The sequence below is a fragment of the Rana temporaria genome, chromosome 2 (genome assembly GCF_905171775.1).
Source record: "Rana temporaria chromosome 2, aRanTem1.1, whole genome shotgun sequence".
Classification (NCBI taxonomy): domain Eukaryota; kingdom Metazoa; phylum Chordata; class Amphibia; order Anura; family Ranidae; genus Rana; species Rana temporaria.
In genome coordinates this window covers 267,528,768-267,555,614 of record NC_053490.1, presented here as the reverse complement: position 1 = coordinate 267,555,614, position 26,847 = coordinate 267,528,768, and the positions used below count along the sequence as shown (strand labels likewise).

Sequence of the window (26,847 nt, the reverse complement as noted above, 5' to 3'; positions counted from 1 at the left end):
TAACCAGGGTACAAACTGGGGACACCAGTGCTGCAAGCTGCTACAGAAGTGCTAACCACTAAGCCATACCTTGCCTGTAGTTCACAATAAGTGTTAACAATATGTGATATGTATGGGTTACTTCCTGAGACATAACAAACATTTGCTAGTAACTTTTTTTAACATTTTTCTCTGTTCTTGCGTGGGTTTCCTCCGGGTAATCTGGTTTCCTCCCACACTCTAAAGACATGCTGGTAGGTTAATTGGATCCTGTCTAAATTGGCCCTAGTATGTGTATGTATGAATGTGAGTTAGGGACCTTAGAGAGTAAGCTCCTTGAGGGCAGGGACTGATATGAATGTGCAATATATATGTAAAGCACTGCGTAAATTGACGGGGCTATATAAGTACCTGAAATAAATAATTAAAATCTATTAATTATATACTATAGTCAACAGTTATGGCTGAGCTAATAACACTTCTTGCAACATATTACATTTTTATTTTTTGTTTTAGGTTATTGTGGAGCAGAACATCCAATTACTTTCAGCCTACTAACAGCCTGAAGAAGAGCCATGGAGGCTGAAGCGTCATTGCATTTTTTTCATTAAATTGTTTAAATAGATTATTAAAATCTCTATTCCTTGGTGTGGTCACATTGTCTAATACACTGGATTTCTGGTAGGAATGTGACAGTCAGCTGATGTGCCCTGGCATGGACAGCAGCGTGTGGTGAGAATGTTTTTCTTTTTACTAAAATTATCATGGGATATGCCTACTGGCTGTATGGGCAACACATACACTTTCCTCAAATTCTACCAAGGCATCTATAGTTTATGTATCTGTTTATAAAAGTCTTACTCACATTTTTTTTTAATAGGGACATACATAAGGACTTCTAAATATTCATACAAGAAAGAGGAAACTCACAGAATAACTCTTTTTATATATACTGTACATCCACCAGTGGCATACCTATCACATCTGCCACCTAGAGTTGGTTATTTTTTTTTTTTTTTAAGGAGAACTGGTTTGTAGAAAATAAAGTGGTGCACATGGCGCACCATGGAAAACTGTGGGTGTGTTCAAATTGCATTAACAGTAGGAGGGACTTAAGTCGGCCATAGATGTTGCATATTCCTTTCTTGCAACCACAGTCAGCGTTGATGAAGGAATCTGAGGAGCCATTGTGTTCTCTCACTGGGTGATTGGGGGAAGCCCCCCCCTGCCAAGAGTACGTAGTGATTATTGCTGGCGGCTACAATAACCGCTAGCAATAATCGCATGTAAAATCTGACAGGCTGGTTGTACCTAAGTTAAACAATTAATCAGCTTGGGTACATTCAGCCTGCCCATACATGGTTCGAATTTCAGCTGGTCCCCGCTGAACTGGCTAAGATGCATAGGTGTGCACAGCCTATTGCATTAGGGTGTGCACCCCAAAGATCAAACACATAGTACCGATCAGTCACAATGAAAGGGAAGGAGCCGGTAAGTTACATATTTACCAGCCCCTTCCCCCACTCATCGTAAAACATCCCCGCAGCAACAGCTGGAGGGAGAGGAGAGTAAGGAAGCAAGAAGCTCTGCGGGGGGGAAGATGGAGGGAGCCAGGGCAGTAGGGGGAATCTGTGCTGCACAGGGTGATTAGGGTGTGCCTGGGCACACCTGGCACACCCTGTGTGTACGCCTATGCTAAGATGCCAACGTCTATGGCCGGCTTTAAAGAGGTATGGTTTAATAACAAGCATAGATTTTTTTTTTTTTTTCGGTTCAACCAGCGCACCCAGTGCAGACTACACCCCCCTACATTAGTACACCACTAACAGCCACTAATCAAGGCATATTATGTGAGCTGTCCATGGATCCAGCATATTACTAGAAAACAGTAACTAAAAATTTCCAACCCCACCAAATGAACTTATGACACATGGAATGATGGAAGTAATAGGGAAAATACAGTTGAAATACATGCTGTATTCTTTACAGCCAAGGAAGCTGTCATCTTAGCCTCTCTTCGATCTGTACATGCGATCTCTTTGGTGCTGCACATATGATCAGTTAGGACACCAGCCATTTGATGGCTTGACAGTTCAGTTGGGAGCACAAGCAACTGTGCCTTGAACCTAACTGTTTTGAGACACTGTTCCATCAACAGGTTTTGTTCTGCTTTAACACACTTCTTCTGCCTGCTCTCACTTCCCACAGTACTTGCAGCATAGCCACTATTTCTCCTTGCACCACTCTCACCCTCCTGTTCTAGTGTACTTACACAGCTCCATGCATTTATGACAAAAGTAAAAAACTTCCATACTCATTCCCTAATGCTTGTCATACATTTTCCACCAATTTTTAACAAATTTAACCAGCCTTTGGTAACAAGCGTGAATAAACAGTTCAGGACAACCCACCAGCAAAATGTTGCTGCTGAGCTGAACATCCCTGTCTATTGCAGTGCCAGGGGTGCACTTTGCATAGTGCCGGGTGCCCACAGACCAATATTCTTCCTGAGTCTATGACTATGGAAATGCCCAGACCGGTATCAGCCATTTTGGCGTTTTTACTATTTACATAACGACTGCATCAGGGCCGGGGACTCATGAGAGGAGTACTGAGGCAGGAGGCTGTAATATGTTCAGGAAGCTATGTACAGCACCCTGCTGTCCCCCTGCATTGCAGAGAGATCCAGTGATGGAAACAATGTAATTAAAAAAAAATTAAGTGGACTTTAATGCTCGGGGGGCATCGTGATGGTGGCTTGGCAATATGGCCTATTATTCTTGCTGACACACAAATGGGAAGAGAAGGAACTATGAAAGCAAAATATAAACAAATTATTCTTCTTCTTTAATCATATCTCCTTTTTGGGTTAAATACAATTTTTATTTTAAAACAATTTTAACAGAAAGCAAAGAAAACGGACCAACCGCCCGACAAAGGGCAGCTCAATCCACAGAACAAAAAACATAAACATTCCACAATATGTAAGCAAGTGTGTACAAACGTTTACATCATTAGAATATCGGCAATACAAGCACAAGTGCACAGAGCTAATCTGCGACCAATAAGGACTTCCCTCAACCTGGGCCCCCCCTCTGAGAACCTGCTGCGTCCAGGGCCAGGGGAAGTAATTAAAAAAAAAAAAAACAATCAAGGCAGTAGCGCAGATAGCAGTGAAACAATAATACGTTTGTACAACACGCAAAATCCAAAGCTGACATATAAAACTTGCGGAGTGCATATGAATAAATTATATGGCCAGGCAAAGTCGGTCCAAAGAGGAGGACAGGAAAACGGAGAAGAACAGAAAAAAGGAAAGTCCAAGAAGGAAAGGGAGAGGAAAGGGGGGAAGGAGAGTGTAGAGGAGGGGGTAGGGGAGACGGCGTGCTCAAGTCCGCCGCGGTGAGCATTACTTTAAGGTTCTTCACATTATACGAGGACGCAGGCAGGAGTCCAGCAAGGCTCACGGAATCAAATTGGGAGGGAGTCTATTCTTATGTTTATCTGAAGAGGAGTAATGCCTCCAGACACCCCAGGTGAAGGAGAATTTAGCGTATCTATCAAGGGATTTGGCCTGCAACTCTTCCATAAGCATAATTCCATTCATTTCACTCACCCATTCGACCAGGGTTGGGGGAGAGGATGATTTCCAATGTCTAGAAATCAACTGTCGACCAGCACTGAGGCAAAATTTAAGGAGGGTATGTTTCTGGAATTTGAAAGTACCAGGGAGAATGGATAGGAGGGCTATAGAAGGAGAGGGAGGGAGAGATTCATCATACAGTTCAGAATATATTTTGAAAACCTGGTTCCCAGAATGGGCGAATCAAGTCTCAATCCCACCAGATATGACGGTACGTTCCTGTAGCCAAGGTACATCTCCAGCAAGAATCAGAAGCCGATGGAAACATAATCCTGAGGGTGGTCGGTACTCGATACCACCGCGATATCACTTTATAGTTTTTTTCTTGAGCATAACTCGGGATGGAGGATTTGTGGGTGTAGAAAAAAGCTTTGCGCCAATCCGCCTCACTAATGTCTTTCCCCAGGTCCTCCGACCAAGCTGTGGTAAATTTAAGAAGAGAACCATGGGTGTGGCCTAAGATAATTTTATAGGTCAAAGAGAGAGTGTGGCGAGGAGTTTCTAGGAGATAACAAAGTTTCTCAAAACCAGAGGTCTATGAACCTGTCCAGAGTCATGCAGCTGCTTGCAGTAAGCTGTCTGATGTATACGTGTGAGTCAGGTCACTTTAGGGAGCACAGGGGCCTCGTTCGTCACAAAGGAACCAGAAGATCTTTCTCTCAAAATCCCAGTATGCAGCCTAATTTCTCTCTCTCTCTCTCTCTCTCTCTCTCTCTCTCTCTCTCTCTCTCTCTCTCTCTCTCTCTCTCTCTCTCTCTATATATATATATATATATATATATATAAAACTTCCAATTTTTTATATAGTCAGTAAAGGCTAATATACACAGTTTTCAGAACGTGCGTACAAACACATAATCAAAAATAGAAAAATTGCTTGCACTGCACAGCTTGAGAACTATTTAAGATGCATTAAAATTGTGTCTAATTTAGTAAATTAACTGAACAAAAGAGGAGACATAAGTTTCTATAGTATGGCTTAGGGATGCACTGGTGCCAATACCGAGTTTTTTCACAAGTACTGGTGATCGTGAAAATGCCCCCGAAACTGATAATTTGCAGTGCAATTTGCGTTCATACAAAGTGAATGGGGGCAAATTGGACTGCAAAGAACAGCATGCAGTTTGAACAGGAATGCGGTGCCATTCCTGTCATAATCATATGCGATTTCCCCAACCGCTCCTGTGTGTGAACCCAGTATAGAAAGGGAAGTGCCATCTAGTGCAGCAATGGGCAGTTTATTAAAAATGTTATAACAACTCACATTAACCCCCCTGGCGGTGTTCCCGAGTCTGACTCGGGGTTAGATTTCTGTGCTGCGATCGGTAACCCCGAGTCAGACTCGGGCTTGCCTCGCTAGATCCACAGGCATGGTTTACTTACCTTGTCCCTGGATCCAGCGATGCCACCGCGCTGTGTGAGCGAGTGGGACCTCGCTCGATTCACACAGCGTCCTCCTGTGCCGCTGATCTCCGTTCCCTGCGAGGTTACGACGCACGGGAGCGGAGAACGGCGCCAAATTCAAAAACGTAAACAAACACAATACATACAGTATACTGTAATCTTATAGATTACAGTACTGTATGTAAAAATTACACCCCCCCCTTGTCCCTAGTGGTCTGCCCAGTGTCCTACATGTACTTTTATAAAATAAAAACCTTTCTTTCTCCCTGCAAACTGTAGATTGTCCATAGCAACCAAAAGTGTCTTTTTATGTCAAAAATGGTTTTAGAGCAGCTAGAAAACAGCGATAATAAATTATAATCACTTGCAGAATTGTGCGATAGCGATTTGTGAGGAAATTCGTCATAAAAAAAGAAAAGTAATGACAGCAACAATTCTGCAACTGAGCAAATTTCAGTGATTTTGAGTTGATTACATTATTGAATAATTTTTATTATAATTATATTATTATTTGTTATAATTACTTATAGTTATTTATTATATTATAATTTATGGTTTTGTTTTTAAAAAAATGTCATACCCGGGATGCCTATTAGACTCTGGTTTGGTCAGATTTAAATGAGTTATTCCTAAGAATTACAGGCCTACAGTATAAAACGCCAAATTTCCTTGCAAATAACGGTACCGCTTTCGTCACCTTTTTTCTGAAAGAATCATACCGCCAGGGAGGTTAAAGTACATATCTAGTCAAATCCAAATCTGCATTGCATACCCGTCCTGTCGATGATAAAAAAAAACACGTCTGCTGGAGGTGCTCATAGGGCTGGAGAAGATGTATAGGCGGTCCGCCCCCAAGCTGACATCACTTCTGCCCTATACCCACAGGAGTCCCGGAACTTCTCCTCCAGCCCTGTGATGTGCTCATGCACCAAGCAAAGCAGCATATCCAGAGCAAAAAAGGCAATATGATTATTTATTATTTGAAACCCCTTTAGAGGCACCAGTGTATGAAGTCATCTGTGTGTCCTAACCATGATCACAGTGGACATATCTGTACATGCACACTGTAATATCTCTAGGTAATTTTTTTTATATTTACAGTCATGTTTGATGATATCAGCACGCACATCAATGGGGTTTGTTACAATATGGCTTGCACCTGCAAGATTTTTAACAAAGGTCAGATATCCCCCAAAACACACACTGGAGTACAGTATACACATCATAGTAAGCTTCACTTGTTAGTAAATTATGTAAAGAATGTAAATTAGTAAAGAATGACTCTCTTGCTGCCCTACTAAGCAGCTAACACAGTTTGTATATGTTACAAGCATATCTGACCACCTCCATGTGTATGCAAAACGAAACAGTATTAAAAAAAAAAAAAGTTTTAGAACATAATCACATGTTACATAGTTACATAGTTAGTCAGGTTGAAAAAAGACACAAGTCCATCCAGTTCAACCTCAAAAAAATAAACAAACAAAATAAAAAACACAATACAATCCCATACACCCAACTCCATACCCACAGTTGATCCAGAGGAAGGCAAAAAACCCCAGCAGAGCATGATCCAATTTGCTACAGCAGGGGAAAAAATTCCTTCCTGATCCCCGAGAGGCAATCGGATTTACCCTGGATCAACTTTACCTACAAATCTTAGTACTCAGTTATTTTATGTACATTTAGGAAAGAATCCAGGCCTTTCTTAAAGCAATCTACTGAGCTGGCCAGAACCACCTCTGGAGGGAGTCTGTTCCACATTTTCACAGCTCTTACTGTGAAAAAACCTTTCCGTATTTGGAGGTGAAATCTCTTTTCCTCTAGACGTAAAGAGTGCCCCCTTGTCCTCAGTGTTGACCGTAAAGTGAATAACTCAACACCAAGTTCAAACACATGGTAAAACATATTTTTCCTGTAAAATGAGGAAAGGTTAGAATCTCTGTAGGGTTACTATAAATGTTACTTCACGGCCCTGTGACAAGGAGGAGGAAGTTGGGTGAAATTTTCCTAAAGAGAGCAGCAATAATAATATAACAGAGGTATTTTATTTTTCTCCAAAGCTAAAAATAAAAGTTTTGGCTGGGTTGCTCTTATGCCGCATACACACAATCGTAAATTCCATCAAGAAAACCGTGGCTTTTTTCAGACGGAATTTTGGCTCAAACTTGTGTTGCATACGCACGGTCACACAAAATTCTGACCCTCAAAAACGCGGTGACATACAACTCTTGAACGAGTCGAGAAAAATTAAGCTCAATGATTCCAAGCATGCGTCAAATTGATTCCAAGCATGCGTGTTTTTTTGCACTTTTCTTGTCGGAAAAATTGAGAACCAGCTCTCAATTTTTTGCTGTCCGAAATTCCAACAGAAAAAGTCCAATGGTGCCTACACACAGTCAGAATTTCCAACCAAAAGCTCACATCAAACTTTTCTTGTCGGAAATTTTGACCGTATGTACACGACATAAAAGTTTAGGAATAGCGATCATATTTATAGATGCCTCCACCAGATTGAGAGGCAAGGCCCGTACTTGAGAATTTCTCTTTTAGAGCGCTGTGACTCATTCATGATTCTCATCCAACAGGAACAGCAGTGCATGCATGCGGTATTCTTCCTCTTTTCTTTGTAGAAGAATCTGGCTGCCTTGCAGGAAAATTTTCCATCAAGTATGATTTCAGCTCTAACTTCAAAGGCTCTTGGTATTGGCTAGAATTTGAAAATACCCGGTTATTACCCATGCACCAAAGTGGTTGATTCCCAGACTTTTTTATATTCTTTCATCATGCAAGTTGAGAGTGACACCAAAAGTGAACACAATACCAAGAGGTCTTACCGGTGGAATCCACACCTTTACTTTCATTTTTCTAATTCAGCAAGGAATGTTGTAATTGTTTTCTATGTACCGCACATGCTGCATTATCATATATCCCCAATACTTAAATAACAACTATGCTACCACAATAAAATATAAATTGTTTCTGATGACTAGTGGTGTTGTCCTTTTTGAAATCAGTGATTTAAAATTGTAATTGAATTGTTAAGTATGACTCATCTGCGTAATTTGAACAGTCAGTGAAGGCAATTTTGGTGTAAGAATCATAAAGAATAGTTCATATCTCCTAATCTGTAGTAGTACAATTTTGTGGCAGGAAATTCTTCTGTAATCTCTCTTATCCTTGTATATTATAAAAAGGGTACACTACTCAATCGTCTGTGCACATGTTCAGGCATGGGAACATACACATTATTTTAATTTTTTCAAAAAACTGTCCAATTTGAGCTCAATCTCAGGTTAAACGTTTTCTACAAGACGGACTGACCAAAAATGCATGTACTTTCTGCTTTATACAATGTAGAACACATATTGCACATAGAAGAATGGAAATGTTAATCAGATTATTTAAAAAAAAAAAATTAATTGTACACTTTATTTAATTTCGCGAATTACCACACCTACATGCTGGTCATGTGAATGGGGCCAATGTTATATACTGTGTACTAGGTACATTTTGTCTGTGCATGAATTCACAAACAGTTTGTTTTGTTCATATTTTTAAAAATGTAAGGCAAAAGTATGCTTCAAATCAACATTAGGCAATTATATGGTTATACCTTTGGCATTGCTAAGATATTGGTATACATAATATGATTCTCGAGCAACCTTGACATCAATGAAAACAACAACAGCATGTATTGAGACATTTTTGTATTATTTCTCAGCAAGACAAGAAGTGGGTATTAACCATTTGACCTCTAGAAGGCTTTACCCCCTTCATGACCTGGGCATTTTTTGCTATTCAGCACTGTGCAACTTTAATTGGCAATTCATACAACACTGTATGCAAATGAAACTGATATCATTTTTATTCACACAAATAGAGCTTGTACATAAACAAAAAAATACAGAAAATTGTGGGAAAAAAACCCAATATTTTCTACTTTCTATTTCTACTTTATTTTTTCTATATTCCAATATTTTCTACTTTCTGTTATAAAACATACAAATTATTTTTAAAATAGGTCAAATACCTTCAAAAATTTAAGAAAAAATGCATTCAGCCACATGTCTTTGTTAAAAAAAAATCCCTAATGCTGGCCATACACGGGTCAAATTTCGAAAGAACTTTCTTTTGAAAATCAGAAAATGTGTGCGTTTTGTGATCTGATAGTAGTGCCACCATTGATTTTGAAATTCCACCGACCAAACCTTCAATTTCACCTCATGTTCCTACAGAAAAGATTTTTCGTGTTTTGTTACTGTAAGGAACATGCCAAAAAAGATATTTACTAATTGCTAACCAATATAACTTTAAAAAAAAGCATTAACAATATACATCTTTATTCAAATTGCAAATATATTTACCATTCAGTTGATGGAGATAGTGTGTGGCACCCAACCAGAATTTCTTAAAAAACAAAAATATTCAGTAACACAGGAGACCTCATGAGAGGGCCCCCCCCCCTGCATATCTTGGCCGCACCTCCAAAACACAGGGCTTACAAGGAGTTACGTGTATTCAGACTGCGGAGAGGAGGAGAGAGCAAGGAGAACACCTGAAATGTATAATTCAATTAGATTTACTACATGGAGATTCTAGGATTTTTGGTGCTGCTGATTGGAGGCTCAACCTGTCAGAACCCCCACTAAATGTATTTGAAAAAATATTTATTTATATTTTAGAATTTTTGGGGATTAAGAGTAATATTTTTATTTTTAATTTAATTTAATTTATAGGGGGAGGGGGGTTTTGTTAAGAAGAAATTCCCCGATATAGTGATGTAGTGTTTCAACTTGATTCAAATTACATTTATGTGAAAGGGTGATGCCTCGTACAAACGTGCAGGATTTCCGACGGGAAAAGTTCCTGTCGGAAATCCCGAGGGGAAAGCCGAGAACCTGCTCGGTTCAGTCTTTCCCCTACACACGGCCGGTTTTCCCAACAGGAAAACTGCGATGGAGCTTTGGCCGGGAATCCCAGGCATGTGCATGCTCCATTGCAGTTTTTCCAATAGGAAAACTGCCAAAAAATGCCGGGCAAAAGTCCGCCGGATTTCCCGGCGGGAAAAAAGAGAACTGGTTCTGTCCGGCGATTTTTGGGCAGTTTTCCCGTTGGAAAAACTGCGAGGAGCATACACACGGCTGGGATTCCTAGCACATCTGCCACCTGGAGGCAACGCCAAAAGCTCTCCCCACAGTTTTCCCATTGGGAAAACTGATCGTGTGTACAAGGCTTGAGAGAGTGAAAATGTGAGATACATGGATCAGTATGCATACAAAGAAATCCTACAGGTACATGAGACACATTAGTGAGGTAATAAAAATATAATGAAATAAATAAAAATGGAACAAAGGTGACATATAGGATGACGTGCACTGGCCAAACTGCTCATTTGTGTGAACAAAATTTATATAGTGAAAGGCTTCAATGAAAAATATATTTACCATAATTATGGAAAAACTCTGTTGAGGTGAGCTATAGTGAAGCAACCACTGCCTTATTTAACAGAGTGAAAAACTTCCTTTAATATAAAGGTGAGAATTTTTATCTGCATTCAAAAAATATTTGAGTAATATTAGTAATTTAATATTAGCGATATTCTTCTTAAAAAAATAAAAATAATCACTTAGGTCGCTAGTGACACTAATACAGTGATCAGTGATAAATTCTGTACACTGACACTGTACTAATGACACTGGCTGGAAAGGGGTTAACATTAAGGGTCAATTAAGGGGTTAACTGAAGAAACAGCCAGATTGCTGTTCACTGTACACAGAGTAATGTTTCTTTGTAAACACAGGGCTCTGTGTATGATTAGACATGTCTGGTCAGCAGGTTTCAGTCAAAATCATTGGCTGAAATCTGCTGCTAAACGTGCGCTGTGTTTCACAGCACGGGTCAGCAGGGGGGGCACCCCCAAACCTGGAAGCAAGCCTGCAACATACATGTATGTTGTTGTGCCTGAACTTGGCGTATACAGTGAGGAAAATAAGTATTTGAACACCCTGCTATTTTGCAAGTTCTCCCACTTGGAAATCATGGAGGGGTCTGAAATTGTCATCGTAGGTGCATGTCCACTGCGAGAGACATAATCAAAAAAAAAAATTCCAGAAATCACAATTTATGATTTTTTAACTATTTATTTGTATGATACAGCTGCAAATAAGTATTTGAACACCTGTCTATCAGCTAGAATTCTGACCCTCAAAGACCTGTTAGTCTGCCTTTAAAATGTCCCCCACCACTCCATTTATTATCCTAAATTAGATGCACCTGTTTGAGGTCATTAGCTGCATAAAGACACCTGTCCACCCCATACAATCAGTAAGAATCCAACTACTAACATGGCCAAGACCAAAGAGCTGTCCAAAGACACTAGAGACAAAATTGTACACCTCCACAAGGCTGGAAAGGGCTACGGGGAAATTGCCAAGCAGCTTGGTGAAAAAAGGGTCCACTGTTGGAGCAATCATTAGAAAATGGAAGAAGCTAAACATGACTGTCAATCTCCCTCAGACTGGGGCTCCATGCAAAATCTCACCTCGTGGGGTCTCAATGATCCTAAGAAAGGTGAGAAATCAGCCCAGGACTACACGGGAGGAGCTGGTCAATGACCTGAAAAGAGCTGGGACCACTGTTTCCAAGGTTACTGTTGGTAATACACTAAGACGTCATAGTTTGAAATCATGCATGGCACGGAAGGTTCCCCTGCTTAAACCAGCACATGTCAAGGCCCGTCTTAAGTTTGCCAATGACCATTTGGATGATCCAGAGGAGTCATGGGAGAAAGTCATGTGGTCAGATGAGACCAAAATAGAACTTTTTGGTCATAATTCCACTAACCGTGTTTGGAGGAAGAAGAATGATGAGTACCATCCCAAGAACACCATCCCTACTGTGAAGCATGGGGGTGGTAGCGTCATGCTTTGGGGGTGTTTTTCTGCACATGGGACAGGGTGACTGCACTGTATTAAGGAGAGGATGACCGGGGCCATGTATTGCGAGATTTTGGGCAACAACCTCCTTCCCTCAGTTAGAGCTTTGAAGATGGGTCGAGGCTGGGTCTTCCAACATGACAATGACCCGAAGCACACAGCCAGGATAACCAAGGAGTAGCTCTGTAAGAAGCATATCAAGGTTCTGGCGTGGCCTAGCCAGTCTCCAGACCTAAACCCAATAGAGAATCTTTGGAGGGAGCTCAAACTCCGTGTTTCTCAGCGACAGCCCAGAAACCTGACTGATCTAGAGAAGATCTGTGTGGAGGAGTGGGCCAAAATCCCTCCTCCAGTGTGTGCAAACCTGGTGAAAAACTACAAGAAACGTTTGACCTCTGTAATTGCAAACAAAGGCTACTGTACCAAATATTAACATTGATTTTCTCAGGTGTTCAAATACTTATTTGCAGCTGTATCATACAAATAAATAGTTAAAAAAATCATACATTGTGATTTCTGGATTTTTTTTTTTTGATTATGTCTCTCACAGTGGACATGCACCTACGATAACAATTTCAGACCCCTCCATGATTTCCAAGTGGGAGAACTTGCAAAATAGCAGGGTGTTCAAATACTTATTTTCCTCACTGTATTTACTGTGAGTGGTCGGCAGGAGGATAATCTCTCTTAAGCCCCGTACACACGATCCGAAAATCGTACGAAAAATGCTGCTTTCGAAACGATCGTACGATAATTGGATCGTTAGTACAGAGCTTCCGAGAGCAGATCAGGACAGTTCATCCGATTTTATTCTATCGGACATGCACTGAATTTTTTTTCGTATGATGCCAGATCTTACGATTTTCGTTTAATCAGTACAGCTGTCGTTCGAAAATGCAATACAAATGCATTACAACACATGACATCACTTCCGATTTTTTATTCTGCCGTACGAGAATTTTCGTGACTTTAGTAAACTCATCAGATTCGACGTGAGATTAGCATACAAAAAAAAACGGACGATCATTCGTCCGATAATCGGATCGTGTGTACCGGGCATTATAGAGCCTTTAGGTAGCAATAAAATTCTAAAGGGGTTCTAAGTGCTTCCTTCTCTATCCATGATTAGAATTTATTATTTTGCAATATTATTTTATTATTATTATTATTATTATTATTATTATTATTATTATTATACAGGATTTATATAGTGACAACAGTTTACACAGTGCTTTACAATATAAATATTATCGACAGTTTCTCAATCAATTAGAAATACTGGAATTAATTTTCTTTCTTTGCTACAGAGGAGATTTTTACATTTACTTTATTTTACATAAATATCATTGAAGTACATTCATCTTATTAGAAATGTATCGCTTACTTTACAGTGCTGTAGCATTTGCTTCTATGTTTATTTTTTCTTCCCAGAAGTCATTGCCGCAAGAAAAGAGAATGGCACGGTTGCATGACGATAAACTGGATCACTTGAGCGCTTTCTAGTCTTCCCACAGTATATTCAGCCCTTTATGTGGTAATTGATCCAGCTCCCCTGTGTTCTAAGCTTGTAGCTGAAGGTACTATAATACATAAATAAAACCTAAAATCCATCTTGCATCAATTTATTGCTAAAAACACCACAATGTTTACAAAATTCAGGGAATGTGATTTGTGTTACTAGGTTATTACAAGGAGTTGGTTTTCAAAACAGGAATACTTACGCATTTAATCTTTGTACAGTAGATTATGTTTAATATTTCAAACATCAATTAAAAAAAAAAAAAACGCCTATTTTGTACTCTGATAAAATTTGCAGAGTATAAGATTTCAGAAAAAGAACATTAAGACTCAGGATTTGCCAGGTTCAAAGCTGAACCCTGGCTTACAATAAATAGAGAGAATGGTGGGAGGAAAAAAAAATTACATTTTGCTGGTAGGACCTTAGGTTAGTTTCATAATCTCTCCACTTTCTTTTCCATAATTGTTTGCAGTTGTGAAGTTTTATTTTCACTTGAAGCAGTCATTCATCAATGTCTTGTGAATGCGAGACAGACAAATCATTACAGCCTAGAACTTTAATTGGCATATTGCAAATGGTGATTTAGGCTCCCTTTTATATGAAGTCCACAAGTAAATTTGGCAGAAGCCAATTACCCGACCAGTGAGCCTGACTGTAGAGAGAAACTGGAGCACCTAGATATTAGCCTTGAAAATATGGTGAAAACACACACTGCTACCCTAGCAAGAATTCAAATGTGAACCTTCTACTCCACTATATTGCCTTATTTAAAAACATGCACTGTATTTATGAAAACCATACATGTTTGCTGTAAAGTCTTTTTAAAGTGGTCCTTCAGACACATTTTTGTTATTTGTATTGGAAAATTCTACCCTGTCTGTACTATGTCTGTAGAATACTATTACTGTCCAATTGAGAATGTTGACAAAACAGTAAAAATACATCTTTTTTTAAATAGAGTTGTAAAATACTACACCTGCACCCATTTTTATTTTATAATTATTTTATTTTCTGTTGCAGATTCTACCACACCTCTTGTCTGGTGACAACATTAGATAGAGAAAATTCCTGGACTGCCGCACTCCTTGAAACAATGTCTTTATTCAGCAAAAAAACTTTAAAAACACAAAACAACCAAAAACAGTGCAGTCAAAAAGGAGAGGTGGACAAAAGGAAAAAGGTGGCTGACATGTTTCACATCTTTCGATGCTTAGTCGTAGCTGGTGACAACATTGAAGAAATCGCTACAAGACCACAGACAGCTAGAAAAAGTCCAACTTTGAACTGGCTATAGACAGGTCTTTTTTTTTTTTCATTCAGCCTGATTCCTCTATTCAAACAATAGAGGTGGATGGAGAAACCCCCCCACCGGGACTTTGTATTCTGACAGTGGGATGCGCTACTGTCAGAATACACTGATTGACAAAGGTTTTCCAACATTTCAAACAATCAACTTCTGTCGAACAGGGATGGCTTCACACTGAGAAATTTTGATCCTTCTATGGCCAGCTTAACTTTCTTTCTTCACTTTTCCTAAAACAAAAAAAAAAATGTTTGGTTTACAAACTCGCACATATAGTTAATCTCAGTAATAAAAGGCTACAAACCTAAATTGTGTGACCTCCAAATTAAAACCTATTGAAGGTATACCTTCTTCAGAAAAATATGTGTGTCCATAGGCATAGACACAGGAAGTGGATTGGCCAGTGGGCATTATACACATGATAATTTTAGGTTTATCATTAAGCCAAGCTATAGGCAAACTCTCGTTGGTTTTCAAAGCCGGCTAAACATATTCAAAATTGTGGAATGTTATTGTTAAAAAGTGGTTCTAAAAAGATATCAGTAGTACTTAAGAATAACCATTCTGAAAGCATTGTCTTATTCAATTAAATGTGCTAATTTCTAAAGGAAAACTCCAGAAAGTACTATTTGCATCTATACTCTCCTCTTACCCAAACACCACTGTGATATCAGAGAAATAGCAACTATATATTTGCATGGAAACCTAGCAATCCAGCAGCTATTGAACCATTTAAAAATCCTGAACTGGCTTCACTTATGTAGCATGTGACCACTAGGAGCCTTTTTTTCCTATGTCAGTGGACAAAACAAATCTGTCCAGCAACTCTTTACACCACTACAGCATTTGCAGTACCTGACATTGCACACTAACATGTTGCAAACTATGGTAGAAAAGAAAAGACTGATTTAACTGTATAAAGGATCATGTATTACCTGTACCCCAACTAGGGCTGGCACAAAGATGGGTGCAGGAGGGACAGCCATCTTGGGAGCAGGATGCTCAAGTGGGGGGGTGACCTAATTTAAGAGCTGAGATTGGGATCATGTGACCAGCTAGCTCTCTCCTCCTCCCCTCCAGACTCATATCAGCAGAGGAATCTCAGCCCCACCCACTGCACCTCTCAGAGGAGAAAAGAAGAAAGCTGGTCAGTCATGTGATCACAATCTCGGCAGTGAGATTAGGTATTTGCAGCATTTATTTTTATAAATCACACACAGAGGGGGGACACTACAATAGGCACTGTCTGCAAGGAGTTGGAATGCTCGCCCTCTCTTTACAGGTGCTCCAGCTTCTCATAGGAACACACTGATTAGCTTCCAACCAAACTGATCTTATGTGTCTATATAGCTATGTTACTATGTTAAAAACATATTCTAAAACCCTAAAATTAGTGTAATAATATATTAGCAGTGATGTAAACAATGTAAGATGAAATATCAGTTTTCACAGGTATTCAAAAATAATGCTAATGTCCATAGACATCACCATATGACAAAAGTGAATATGTGCACAAATTCCAAAAAATATATATAAATGTGTTTAAATATTAATTAAATATAAGTCCATATATCACATCAAGTAGGTTTGTGAAAAAATTATGATAAAAGCTTCCAATCTTCCACCACACCCGATGTCAATGAATCCTCTCCCGTGAGATGCAAAACTCACCAACTCAAATTGCCTTACACTCTCGTGTTCGACGTGTAAACGTGTACAAAAATACCTCACTGGTAGGTATAGCAGATAATCCCAGTTCCAACCAATTCACTGCCAAAAAGCTCTGCATGTAAATAAAAGAAGTGCTCAAAATAGCATGATACCGTAAAATCAGTTTAATAACACACTTAAATATTCAAATATAGCACTCACAAGAATCTCAAAAATTGAGCAAAACACTGCACAGCAAACACTCGTTCAGAGGTGAACCGAAAACAGAGTATATTGGTCATGGCGGACCCAAGGTGTCCACTAAGCGCTCACCACCTCCTTGCTGTTCCTCCCTGGATCTCCGCTTCCTTGATCGGCCTTGATATGTCACAAGTTCACTTCAGATGGTTGCCGCACAGCCACTGCCCGACATGTTTCGTCATAAAAGACTTAGTCATGGGATTGGCCGTGAACTCAGGGCGAAGGTAAAACACCATCCTCCGACTATGGGCGGAAGAATGATCTCCACTATTTCCTCTCCATAGGCTCAACGGTTGTCCCCGCGACCTTAATACACTCGCTTCTAGTTACAATATTTCAATTAGATACAATATATATATAAACTAAAAAATGCGTCTATAGCATTCCTAATGTGACTAAAAATGAATACACCCTTTAATATTAATTAAAATTAAATAAAATAACTCTGAGCATTATGAGATTTGTTCCTAAATAATGGATACTGAGTAATGTACTGTAATGTTACTATGTTACCAGTATTAATAAATAATAAATTAAAGAAATTACATTGCCTAATAAAACCTCAAAACTTCAAAGAAAAGTATTTTCATTTAAGTTACCCATAGGCACAAATTGATCATCGCCTGATCCACATGAAAATAGCCATCACAGGGAAGAATTGTTTCGTTCATTTCCGTCCTGTGTAGATACCTTAGACATAGCTTATTTCTGGGGAAAAATTCAATGATCTCAAATAAATTTCAGCTACCATTGCCTCCTAGGCTGGTGACAGCATTTTCTGAATAAGAGAAAATATTCATGCTCAGTGTTCTGGTGCACGTTTAAGCAATAATCATTTTGTAGAAAGCTGTGGTTATATTTTCAGACTACAGTGTTATGTGCATGGGCTATATCATAGGTGTGCACAGCCCATTACATTAGGGTGTGCACCCCAAAGCTCAGATACACATGCATGTGTGTGTGTGTAAACATGTATATGGCCTGGTACATTAATCTCCCTGCTGGCACAGGAAAAAAGACGGAGATCTTTCCCATCTCCCCGCCAGCACATAGAGCGATAATGCTAATGTGCACTAGGTAATTAGGGTGTGCCCAGCATATATAAACAGCTTAAACCAATGACACATGGGAGAAAATCAAGCTGTTTACAGAAACCCTGTCTCCATTTAAAATGCTGTTAAAGTGTTACTAAACCCACATCAGTAAAATAAGTCTGTATATGCAGTAAAGCGTGCTTGTTATGTTCACTGTGGAACCTAAGGGGTTTATCTTCCGCTTTGTGTAAAAAGGCAGTTTGATCCTGTCTTCTCTAATCCTCCCTTTCTTCCACAGTCCCCCAATCCAATGCTATGTATCAACTTCACCACGTCCCCACGTGACCCCGGAAGCACGGGCGTTCGTTTTTTCTAGCCTTACCGGCTGTTTTTATTCAGTGTTTTGAAAAGAGTTTACGCACATTGCTGCTCTTTATTTTTATCAATCTATATTGCCTACGGATCTGCTTGCTTTGGAGAGAGCGGTACCACCGGACCCCAACGGTAACTCCAGGAATAGAGGTGAGGAGACCATGAGGAGTTCAGCGCTCTGGATATCCCGGCTTACCATTCAAACCCTGCAGAGGTAAATCTGCTAAGCGCATATGACCTTGCCATCTGAGGTCCAACTTATCTGGTAAGGGTCCCCCCTTATAATTGTGTGTGGCACACAAGGAAGAATCCATTGTGGTGGTGGTGGACAACTCTTTTACTCCTTGTATTCTGCACCCCTATCTTGCTATTCTTGCGGAATTGGATTTTTTATTTTTCCTTTGGACACAGTGGATTTTATCCCTTCACTGGCGGTTATCCTTATTTATTTGGACACTTGGTGTTTGATTGACAACTGGACACTTGTCACAATAACACATGTTTTTGAGATATTATATTTTTTTTGTATTTTTTCTGTACTCAAAAATATAGTACAATATTAATTTTGCTGTTTTGCACACATATTTATGGTGCATTTTTGTCACTAATAGCACCTTCATTTGTTAATTTCAATTATTTGTTTTATACACTTAATCAGTTTTTACCTTTTAGCACAACTATACTATTCTTATACATTTTGTCACATGTTTTTGTGTTGCAGCTCATTTATTCAATTTACGTTTATCACTTTTGTTACCACCAGCGCAGAATTTACCCCCCTTCCACCCCAATCCATCTAGAACAGACCATTGGGGGCACGCTGCACATGCTCATGGGAGGGTGCATGTGATCAGCTCACGGCCAATCAGCACTGTCCAGACAGAGGGTCAGGAGTCATGCAGCCTAATAGGACAGACAGAGTAGCATGAAAACGCCTCCTATAAGCTTTAACCAGTGCTTGGCCGGACACTTATAGAAGTCTCAATACTGCTATATACTGCTAATGAGAAAAGGTATTTAGCAGTTTATATTTACTAAATGAATTGCATTTACATTTTCTTCATACTGTGGGAGACCAGATATAGTGAATGCCGGGCCCTGGGTCTAGTAACATTTAAACTACTTACCATATCTGATGTCAATGATGCTGATCAGAACTGGTCCCTTGAAACGTCTGACACTTCCAGTATTATTGGTTTCCTTGGCCTCCTGCAGTTTTCTGGTTCTTCCTTCTAATCTTACATCACTGCAAAGGAGAGAGATGATGTAGGGTCACAGAGAGTTCCAAAGCTGCAGCGAACCCCGAGAGATTGACATTTTCAGAATTTCACAACAGACTTCAGGAGACCAGTTCTAGTGACTGGAGAGGTGTACAGTGGGATGGGCATCAGAAAGCTGTATAAGTTGGTCGTGCACAGTTTTTTTTCATCAGCTTTACAGCATGGATGGATGGATGATTTCCCACTGTGGCTATTGTATTTTGACATCCAGCAGCTGTCAGAATACCTTGAACAGCAGATGCATCTGAAGGGACCGGAGGGTGCTGACAGGGCCACGCACAGAGAAAATTTCAGCTTGTTCTTTAGTAATCGTACAAAATTCATATAGTGTATGACCAGCTTAACCAAAGGTGATGGCTTGATCACTTACATTTTTTTTTTTTTTACATTAAAAAGTTTGTAAATTACTACAAATGGACAGTTGGATACACAAAAGGATGGAAAGAAAAATGAAATTGGAGCTAGCATATTGTTCCTTACATTGGGTTGGCAATCCTGTACTTCTCCCAGAAACACACACCTCTTACTGACTGCATATAAATTGAACACTGACTTCCCTGCGCCTTTTATCCACCCGAATTGAAAGTGACACACTCATACACAGATCCAGACTGTGTTCACACTTAAATGGCCATACAGTTGCTTTACTATACTGTTGCAAGCAAAAGGCTAATTTAACTATGCAACCTTAGCAAGTCCATGTCAATCTTTGTACGTCAAATCAAACCTACATTGTTTATAGTTTGTTTTATGACTTAAGTTTATGTTTAAGACTTAGCCTGCATATAAATCACCAAAGCCCAAAAGAAAATATACATATTGTATTCATTACAGACTAGTTAAGGGATTAGAACCAAATGACGTAACAATTCTTTACCGATTCTGGATAAATTCCTCAATGCACATTTTTAAAAACCGCAGCGTTATATACAAGGCCAATATATATAAAAAATACTATATATATATATATATATATATATATATATATATATATATATATATAAATATATATAAAATACTATATACACACATATATATATATATATATATATATATGTATATATATATATATATATATATATATATATATATATATATATATATATATATATATATATAAATAATAAGTATTGGTAAACAGAGCCAGTAAAGATGATGTACTAAAGGAGATGGAAATCTTCACTTACTCCATTGTAGCTGTGTTCATTTTGAATACCCAAGTATGTACAGGCTGAAAAATATATATACCGGTATATCTAACTTTTTTTTCCAAATGATGGGATAATTGAATTGAATATTTACTTAATGTATTAGAAATAATTTACTAAAGTAGTTGAGACACTTCACGCGAATGTGTGAATATTCACTTATCCAACTATGTGAAAAGCAAATTCCTCTTTATTTATTATCTGCACATGATTGTAAATTTTTTATATTTTAATATTCAAGCAACACATTGTGCGAATATTCTCAACTCCTTTGGTAAATCAGCCCCTCACGTATTTTATTTCATATATATTAATAATCAATACAAGTTAGTGAATCGCATGTAATAAAATATTATTTTGTGATACAATCTGCACAAGTTCCTAATAAAAAAATGTCTTTATAGGAAAAAAAATTCCTTTAGAATGTCACAGTAATATTTTAATTTGTAAGGTTACTTGAAAAAAGAAAAACACCATGCATCATATAAGAATTGCTTAATGATTGTATTGTTTTTCTTTCTCATCAAATGTATAATGATATTATGCACTGGATTTATCTATCAGTCTATTTATCTAAGGTATCTGTGTAGATGGGGGCTGAACTCACATTTATTTTCTTTATTAGAATTTATTACATTTTTGAAATGAAACATTTCACCTCTATGATAATGATGGGGCAACATCTGTTTTTCCTTTAGAAATCTTGATAAGGCCTCTGAATGTTCGCCTTTTCTTTTTTTTTTTTTTCTTCCTTTTTTCAGAAGTAGGAAAATGAGTGGAGCAGCTGCAGTAATATTGTGTCATCATCCCCAACGATTATTTTAAAAAGTGCAACACGGGGTCTGCTCAAAGACAAATGATTAAGAAAACAAAGGTCACTGGCATGCTTTAAACATTTCTTGGTGCCATTAGGAAGCTAATCCCGGAAAATATTTTTTAACATCTTTCAAACATACATATAATAGAGGCAGTGTTTGTACAATCAGAGAATGAACTGATAAATTAGGTATATGATTTATTTTCTCTATTGACCTGAATCAGTTCGCAGAATCACTATACCGGAGACGCTAGACTCCAGACTTTTTATTGTATTAGTAAAGTGCAGTACTTAAAAGTAAAATTCATATATTTACTTAGGCGGACTCCTGTGCAAACTGTTGTTAAATGAATAGAATACCTGTGACTATAACCTATAAGATAAATATAGTCACATGCAAACCATAGGCTTCTGTATTTGTTTACACATTGTACAAGAGCTACATAAGTGTATATGAAATAGATTTCATCATATCAAATGTCTTTATTTTTCAAGATTTTCACCACAAAAGAAAGGACAGTAAAGAGGTCTATTACTGTATATTAAATACTGTCAGATGTTCAAACAAGATCCAACCTCTGAATATGATTTTATACAAGTATGCTCGGATATATGTATATATAGACATATCTCTTTCTCTCTATATATATATACAGTTGTATTCAAAATTATTCAACCCCCACTGAAATTGATTGTTTTGGCCAGTTTGACATTGATTTTGATCATTCAGTCATCCTGCTTACAATTAAATCAAAGAGGCACGTGTAGGTCAGACAAATATAACATAACATTTATAATAAAATAACCACAAATGTCTTTTCTGTGCTCACATCATTATCAGTTTTATTCAACCCCCAAGTGACATTCAATCTTAGTACTTAGTACAACATCCTTTTACAGTTATAACAGCTTTTAAAAGTGAAGCATAGCTTGACACAAGTGTCTTGCAGCGATCTACGGGTATCTTCGCCCATTCGTCATGGGCAAAAGCCTCCAGTTCAGTCACATTCTTAGGCTTGCGCACTGCAACTGCTTTCTTTAAGTCCCACCAGAGGTTCTCAATCGGATTTAAGTCTGGTGACTGCGATGGCCACTCCAAAATGTTCCAGACTTTAATCTGCAACCATGCTCTAGTGGACTTGGAGGTATGCTTGGGATCATTGTCCTGTTGAAAGGTCCAACCTCTCTCAAGCCTCAGGTTTGTGACGGACTGCATCACATTGTCATCCAATATCTCCTGGTACTGAAGAGAATTCATGGTACCTTGCACACGCTGAAGCTTCCCTGTACCTGCAGAAGCAAAACAGCCCCAAAGCATGATTGACTCCCCGCCATGCTTCACAGTAGGCAAGGTGTTCTTTTCATCATAGGCCTTGTTCTTCCTCCTCCAAACATAGCGTTGATCCATGGGCCCAAACAGTTTCATCAGTCCACAGAACACAATCCCAAAACTTCTGTGGTTTGTCCACATGACTTTTGGCATACTGCAGTTGACTCTTCTTATTCTTTAGAGACAGCAAGGGGGTGCGCCTGGGAGTTCTGGCATGGAGGCCTTCATTACGCAGTGTGCGCCGTATTGTCTGAGCAGAAACTTCAGTACCCACATCTGACAAATATTTTCTCAGTTCCTCAGCAGTCACACGGGGACTTTTCTCCACTCTACGCTTCAGGTAGCGCACAGCAGTCGAAGTCAGCATCTTCTTTCTGCCACGACCAGGTAGCGTTTCAACAGTGCCCTTTGCCTTGAATTTGCGAATGATGCTTCCTATGGTGTCTTTTGGTATGTTTAACATCTTTGCAATCTTCTTATAGCCATTGCCCTTCCTGTGAAGAGTAATCACCTCTCCTCTTGTCTTCCTAGACCATTCTCTTGACCTCACCATGTTTGTAACCACACCAGTGAATGTCTAGAAGGAGCTGAGTATCACAGTCATTTTAAAGCTGCCTAATTAATGCTTATTGGGCTTTATTACTGCTCCTTGACATCCACAGATGTTTTCAATACCTGATTGAATACACTTCAATGAACCTCTGTTCTTCAGAGTGGTAGTCTTTAAGGGGTTGAATAATTGTGTAAATGAAGAATTCACAAAATAAATATTTACTACTGTATTACAAAACCGATTGATGTCATTTTAGTTGCATATGGTTCTTTAAGAAGTCCTTGTAGGATATCATTCTGAATACAATTACAAATGTACACTAAATTCCCTAAAACCCTTTACAGCATTGGGGGGTTGAATAATTTTGAACACAACTGTATAAAATCTCTCTCTATATATATATATATATATATATATATATATATAGAGAGAGAGAGAGAGAGAGAGAGAGAGAGAGATGATATATCTATATATGTATACACACACTATATTAACAAAAGTATTGGGACGCCTGCCTTTACACGCACATGAACTCGTTAATGGCATCCCAGTCTTAGTCCGTAGGGTTGAATATTGAGTTAGCCCACCCTGTGCAGCTATAACAGCTTCAACTCTTCTGAGAAGGCTGTCCACAAGGTTTAGGAGTGTGTCTATAGGAATGTTTGATCATTCTTCCAGAAGAGCATTTGTGAGGATCTGTCACAGATGTTGGACAAGAAGGCCTGGCTTGCAGTCTCTGCTCTAATCAGAATTCATCCCAAATGTGCTCTATCGGGTTGAGGTCAGGACTCTGCGCAGGCCAGTCAAATTCCTCCACCCCAAACTCTCTCATCCGTGTCTTTATGGACCTTGTATTGTGCACTGGTGCGCAGTCATGTTGGAACAGGAATAGGTCATCCCCAAACTGTTCCTTCAAAGTTAGGAGCATGAAATTGTCCAAAATGTCTTGGTATGCTGATGCCTTAAGAGTTTCCTTTACTGAAACTAAGGGGCCGAGCCCAACCCCTAAAAAACAACCCCACACTATAGCCCCCCTCCACCAAATGATTTGGACCAGTGCACAAAGTAAGGTCCAGAAAGACATGGATGAGCGAGTTTGGGCCCTATTGAACCCTACGGACTAGACTGGGTTGCCAGTTCATGCGCGTGTAAAGGCAGGCATCTTAATACTTTTGACAATATTGCGTATATATTATTATTATTTTTATTATTAGTAATATATTATAGGATTCATATAGTGCCAACAATTTGGGCTCTACAAATTGAAGACAGACAGTACAGTTACAATACAGTTCAATATAAGAGGAATCAGAGGGCCCTACTTGGTAGATCTTACGATCTAAAGGTTTAGTAGTCAATCAGCCAATGCAATCTAAGCACCCGCCATTTTTTTCCTTTAAGATCATTGGCCAGGGTTTCTGTACACAAACAAGTATACTCATATACGTTACCATACATCCCATGTAGTATCACAGTCTTGTTATTACATATCTTCAACACTGACATTCATGTGATTAGTTTTTTGCATTAATTAGCTTTTGATTTTACAAATGCCTATGTCTTTACTACATTGGCTATTCATAAACATTGTTTCTCTAGTGTACATTTGATTAGTTCTAGGTGTAAATTAGGTATTCATTTAATTTATACTGTGTATGCCAAGTCTGTAATTCATTCACATCAGTCTTTGCTACAGAAGGAGGTGTTCCTTTTACAATTGGAGCAATGTTTTATGAAGTGAAGATATAGGGGTCATATTCGTATTTCAAAAGTATAGGGAGATCCCCATGCCATGGTTTCAGATATTCTTCCAAGATTCTTTCATGATATGAACAAACAACAAAACATCTAGTGCCAGGAGAGGTGCTGGAAGCATGAATGGGGGAGCTGATGCATCGCGCGTAGCATACGGCCTATTCTGCATGCGTGTCAATTTGTCAATCAGATAGGAACGCCCAGTCCCGTAGAAGACATACCCGGAAGCGGCGGTGAAAATAAGGTATGTACGGGAAAAAAAAAAGAACTGATTGTCATTAGGACAACTCGGCTGAATGTAATGTTAAAAATTTATTTTTGGGTGAACCCCCACTTTAATATACAGGAAAGTGGCAGTAGTGCTGTGCAAAAAGAGTCCACTAAAAATAGTCCAAGAAAAATAAAGTCTTTAGAATAAGTGCCACAGTGCTGTGCAGACAAATGCTGTGCAAAACAACGCACTGTGTTTCCAAAGTCCCAACAAAGTACTTCAAGCTACACCACCTTTTCCACACAGAGAACTCACCAGCTTGCCATGACTACCCGCTACAGGTAAGTCATGTGTAGCATGTTATTATCAGAGGATTCCCATTGATTCAGATGTCTCTCAACTTGCACCAGGGGATTTTCCCTTGTTTATATACTTTTAATTAGCAATCCTTTCACATGGCTCATTCAGGCATCACATAAAAAGCAAAGGGGATCGACATAGTGTAAAACCTTTATATTTAAATTAAAAAATGCTCTTACTCCTCCTACTTACACCTATTGGTGCTACACCTCACACCGAGAAATGTTCACAACACAATCCATTACAAATTCATGGCAGTGTGGTTCACAATACTCCGGCTGTGTAATATGCATACCGCTTTTGCTCTCCATCCTAGTCCCTCCCGGGTGTAATTGTCATCACTTCTGGGTGCACTCTGTGTGATGGCGTCAGTTCCGGTACCGACCGATGCGTTTCGTCATATGAACGTTATCAAATGGTGTGGCTGGAGGGTCCATCACACTCCTTTTATATATATCTATATATAGTATATTAAGAGATTGGAATTAGATACCAGATTGATTGGTGTATGGGAAGTTTGATATGTAGTTCCACTGATATATAATAATGAGATATATGTGTTTATCCCTTAATTAAGAGTGCAGTCACAGGTCAGGGCTGTTTATAGAGTGGTAAAAGAAAAGCTTGTTTTTAATTTGCTTTAAACTTCTCCACAACTTTATCCCTGACCTGTCTGGTGTTTTCCTTGGCCTTCATGATGCTGTTTGTTCACTAAGGTTCTCTAACAAACCTCTGAGGGCTTCACAGAACAGCTGTATTTATACTGAGAATAAATTACACACAGATGGACTCTATTTAATAATTAGGTGACTTATTATTACCTAGATTTTAGTTAAGGGTATCAGAGTAAAGAAGGCTAAAATGCACGATACACTTTTAATTTTTTTTTTTTCAAAATTTTTGAAAACCAATTATCATTATTCTTCCACTTTACAATTATGTGCCACTTTGTGTTGGTCTATCACATACAATCCCAATAAAATACATTTATGTTTTTGGTTGTAACATGACAAAATAGGGAACATTTCAAGGGGTATGAATAGTTTTACATTGGTGGTCAGTGCACCCTTTTGGGGCTCACTCACACAGGGGGCTGAGGGGCAGTAAAAGCATTTGGTTGCCAACCTGAGCAAAGATATGAAGCAACTCAGGTGTGTACACAAGCAGCCCCTGCAATGTTTGCTTAACAGCTGCGGAAAAAATTAAATGGCATGTTGCATTCAGTGGGTG

General features: G+C 38.8%; 1 long non-coding RNA gene across 1 annotated transcript; it reads left to right on the top strand.

Annotated features, from left to right (window-relative positions):
• The first annotated feature begins 341 nt into the window (after positions 1–341).
• LOC120926751 lies at positions 342–15,095 on the top strand. Its single transcript, XR_005746990.1, has 3 exons — positions 342–711; positions 13,396–13,541; positions 14,504–15,095. It is a non-coding gene; the product is annotated as an uncharacterized LOC120926751 (long non-coding RNA).
• Positions 15,096–26,847: the final 11,752 nt, after the last annotated feature.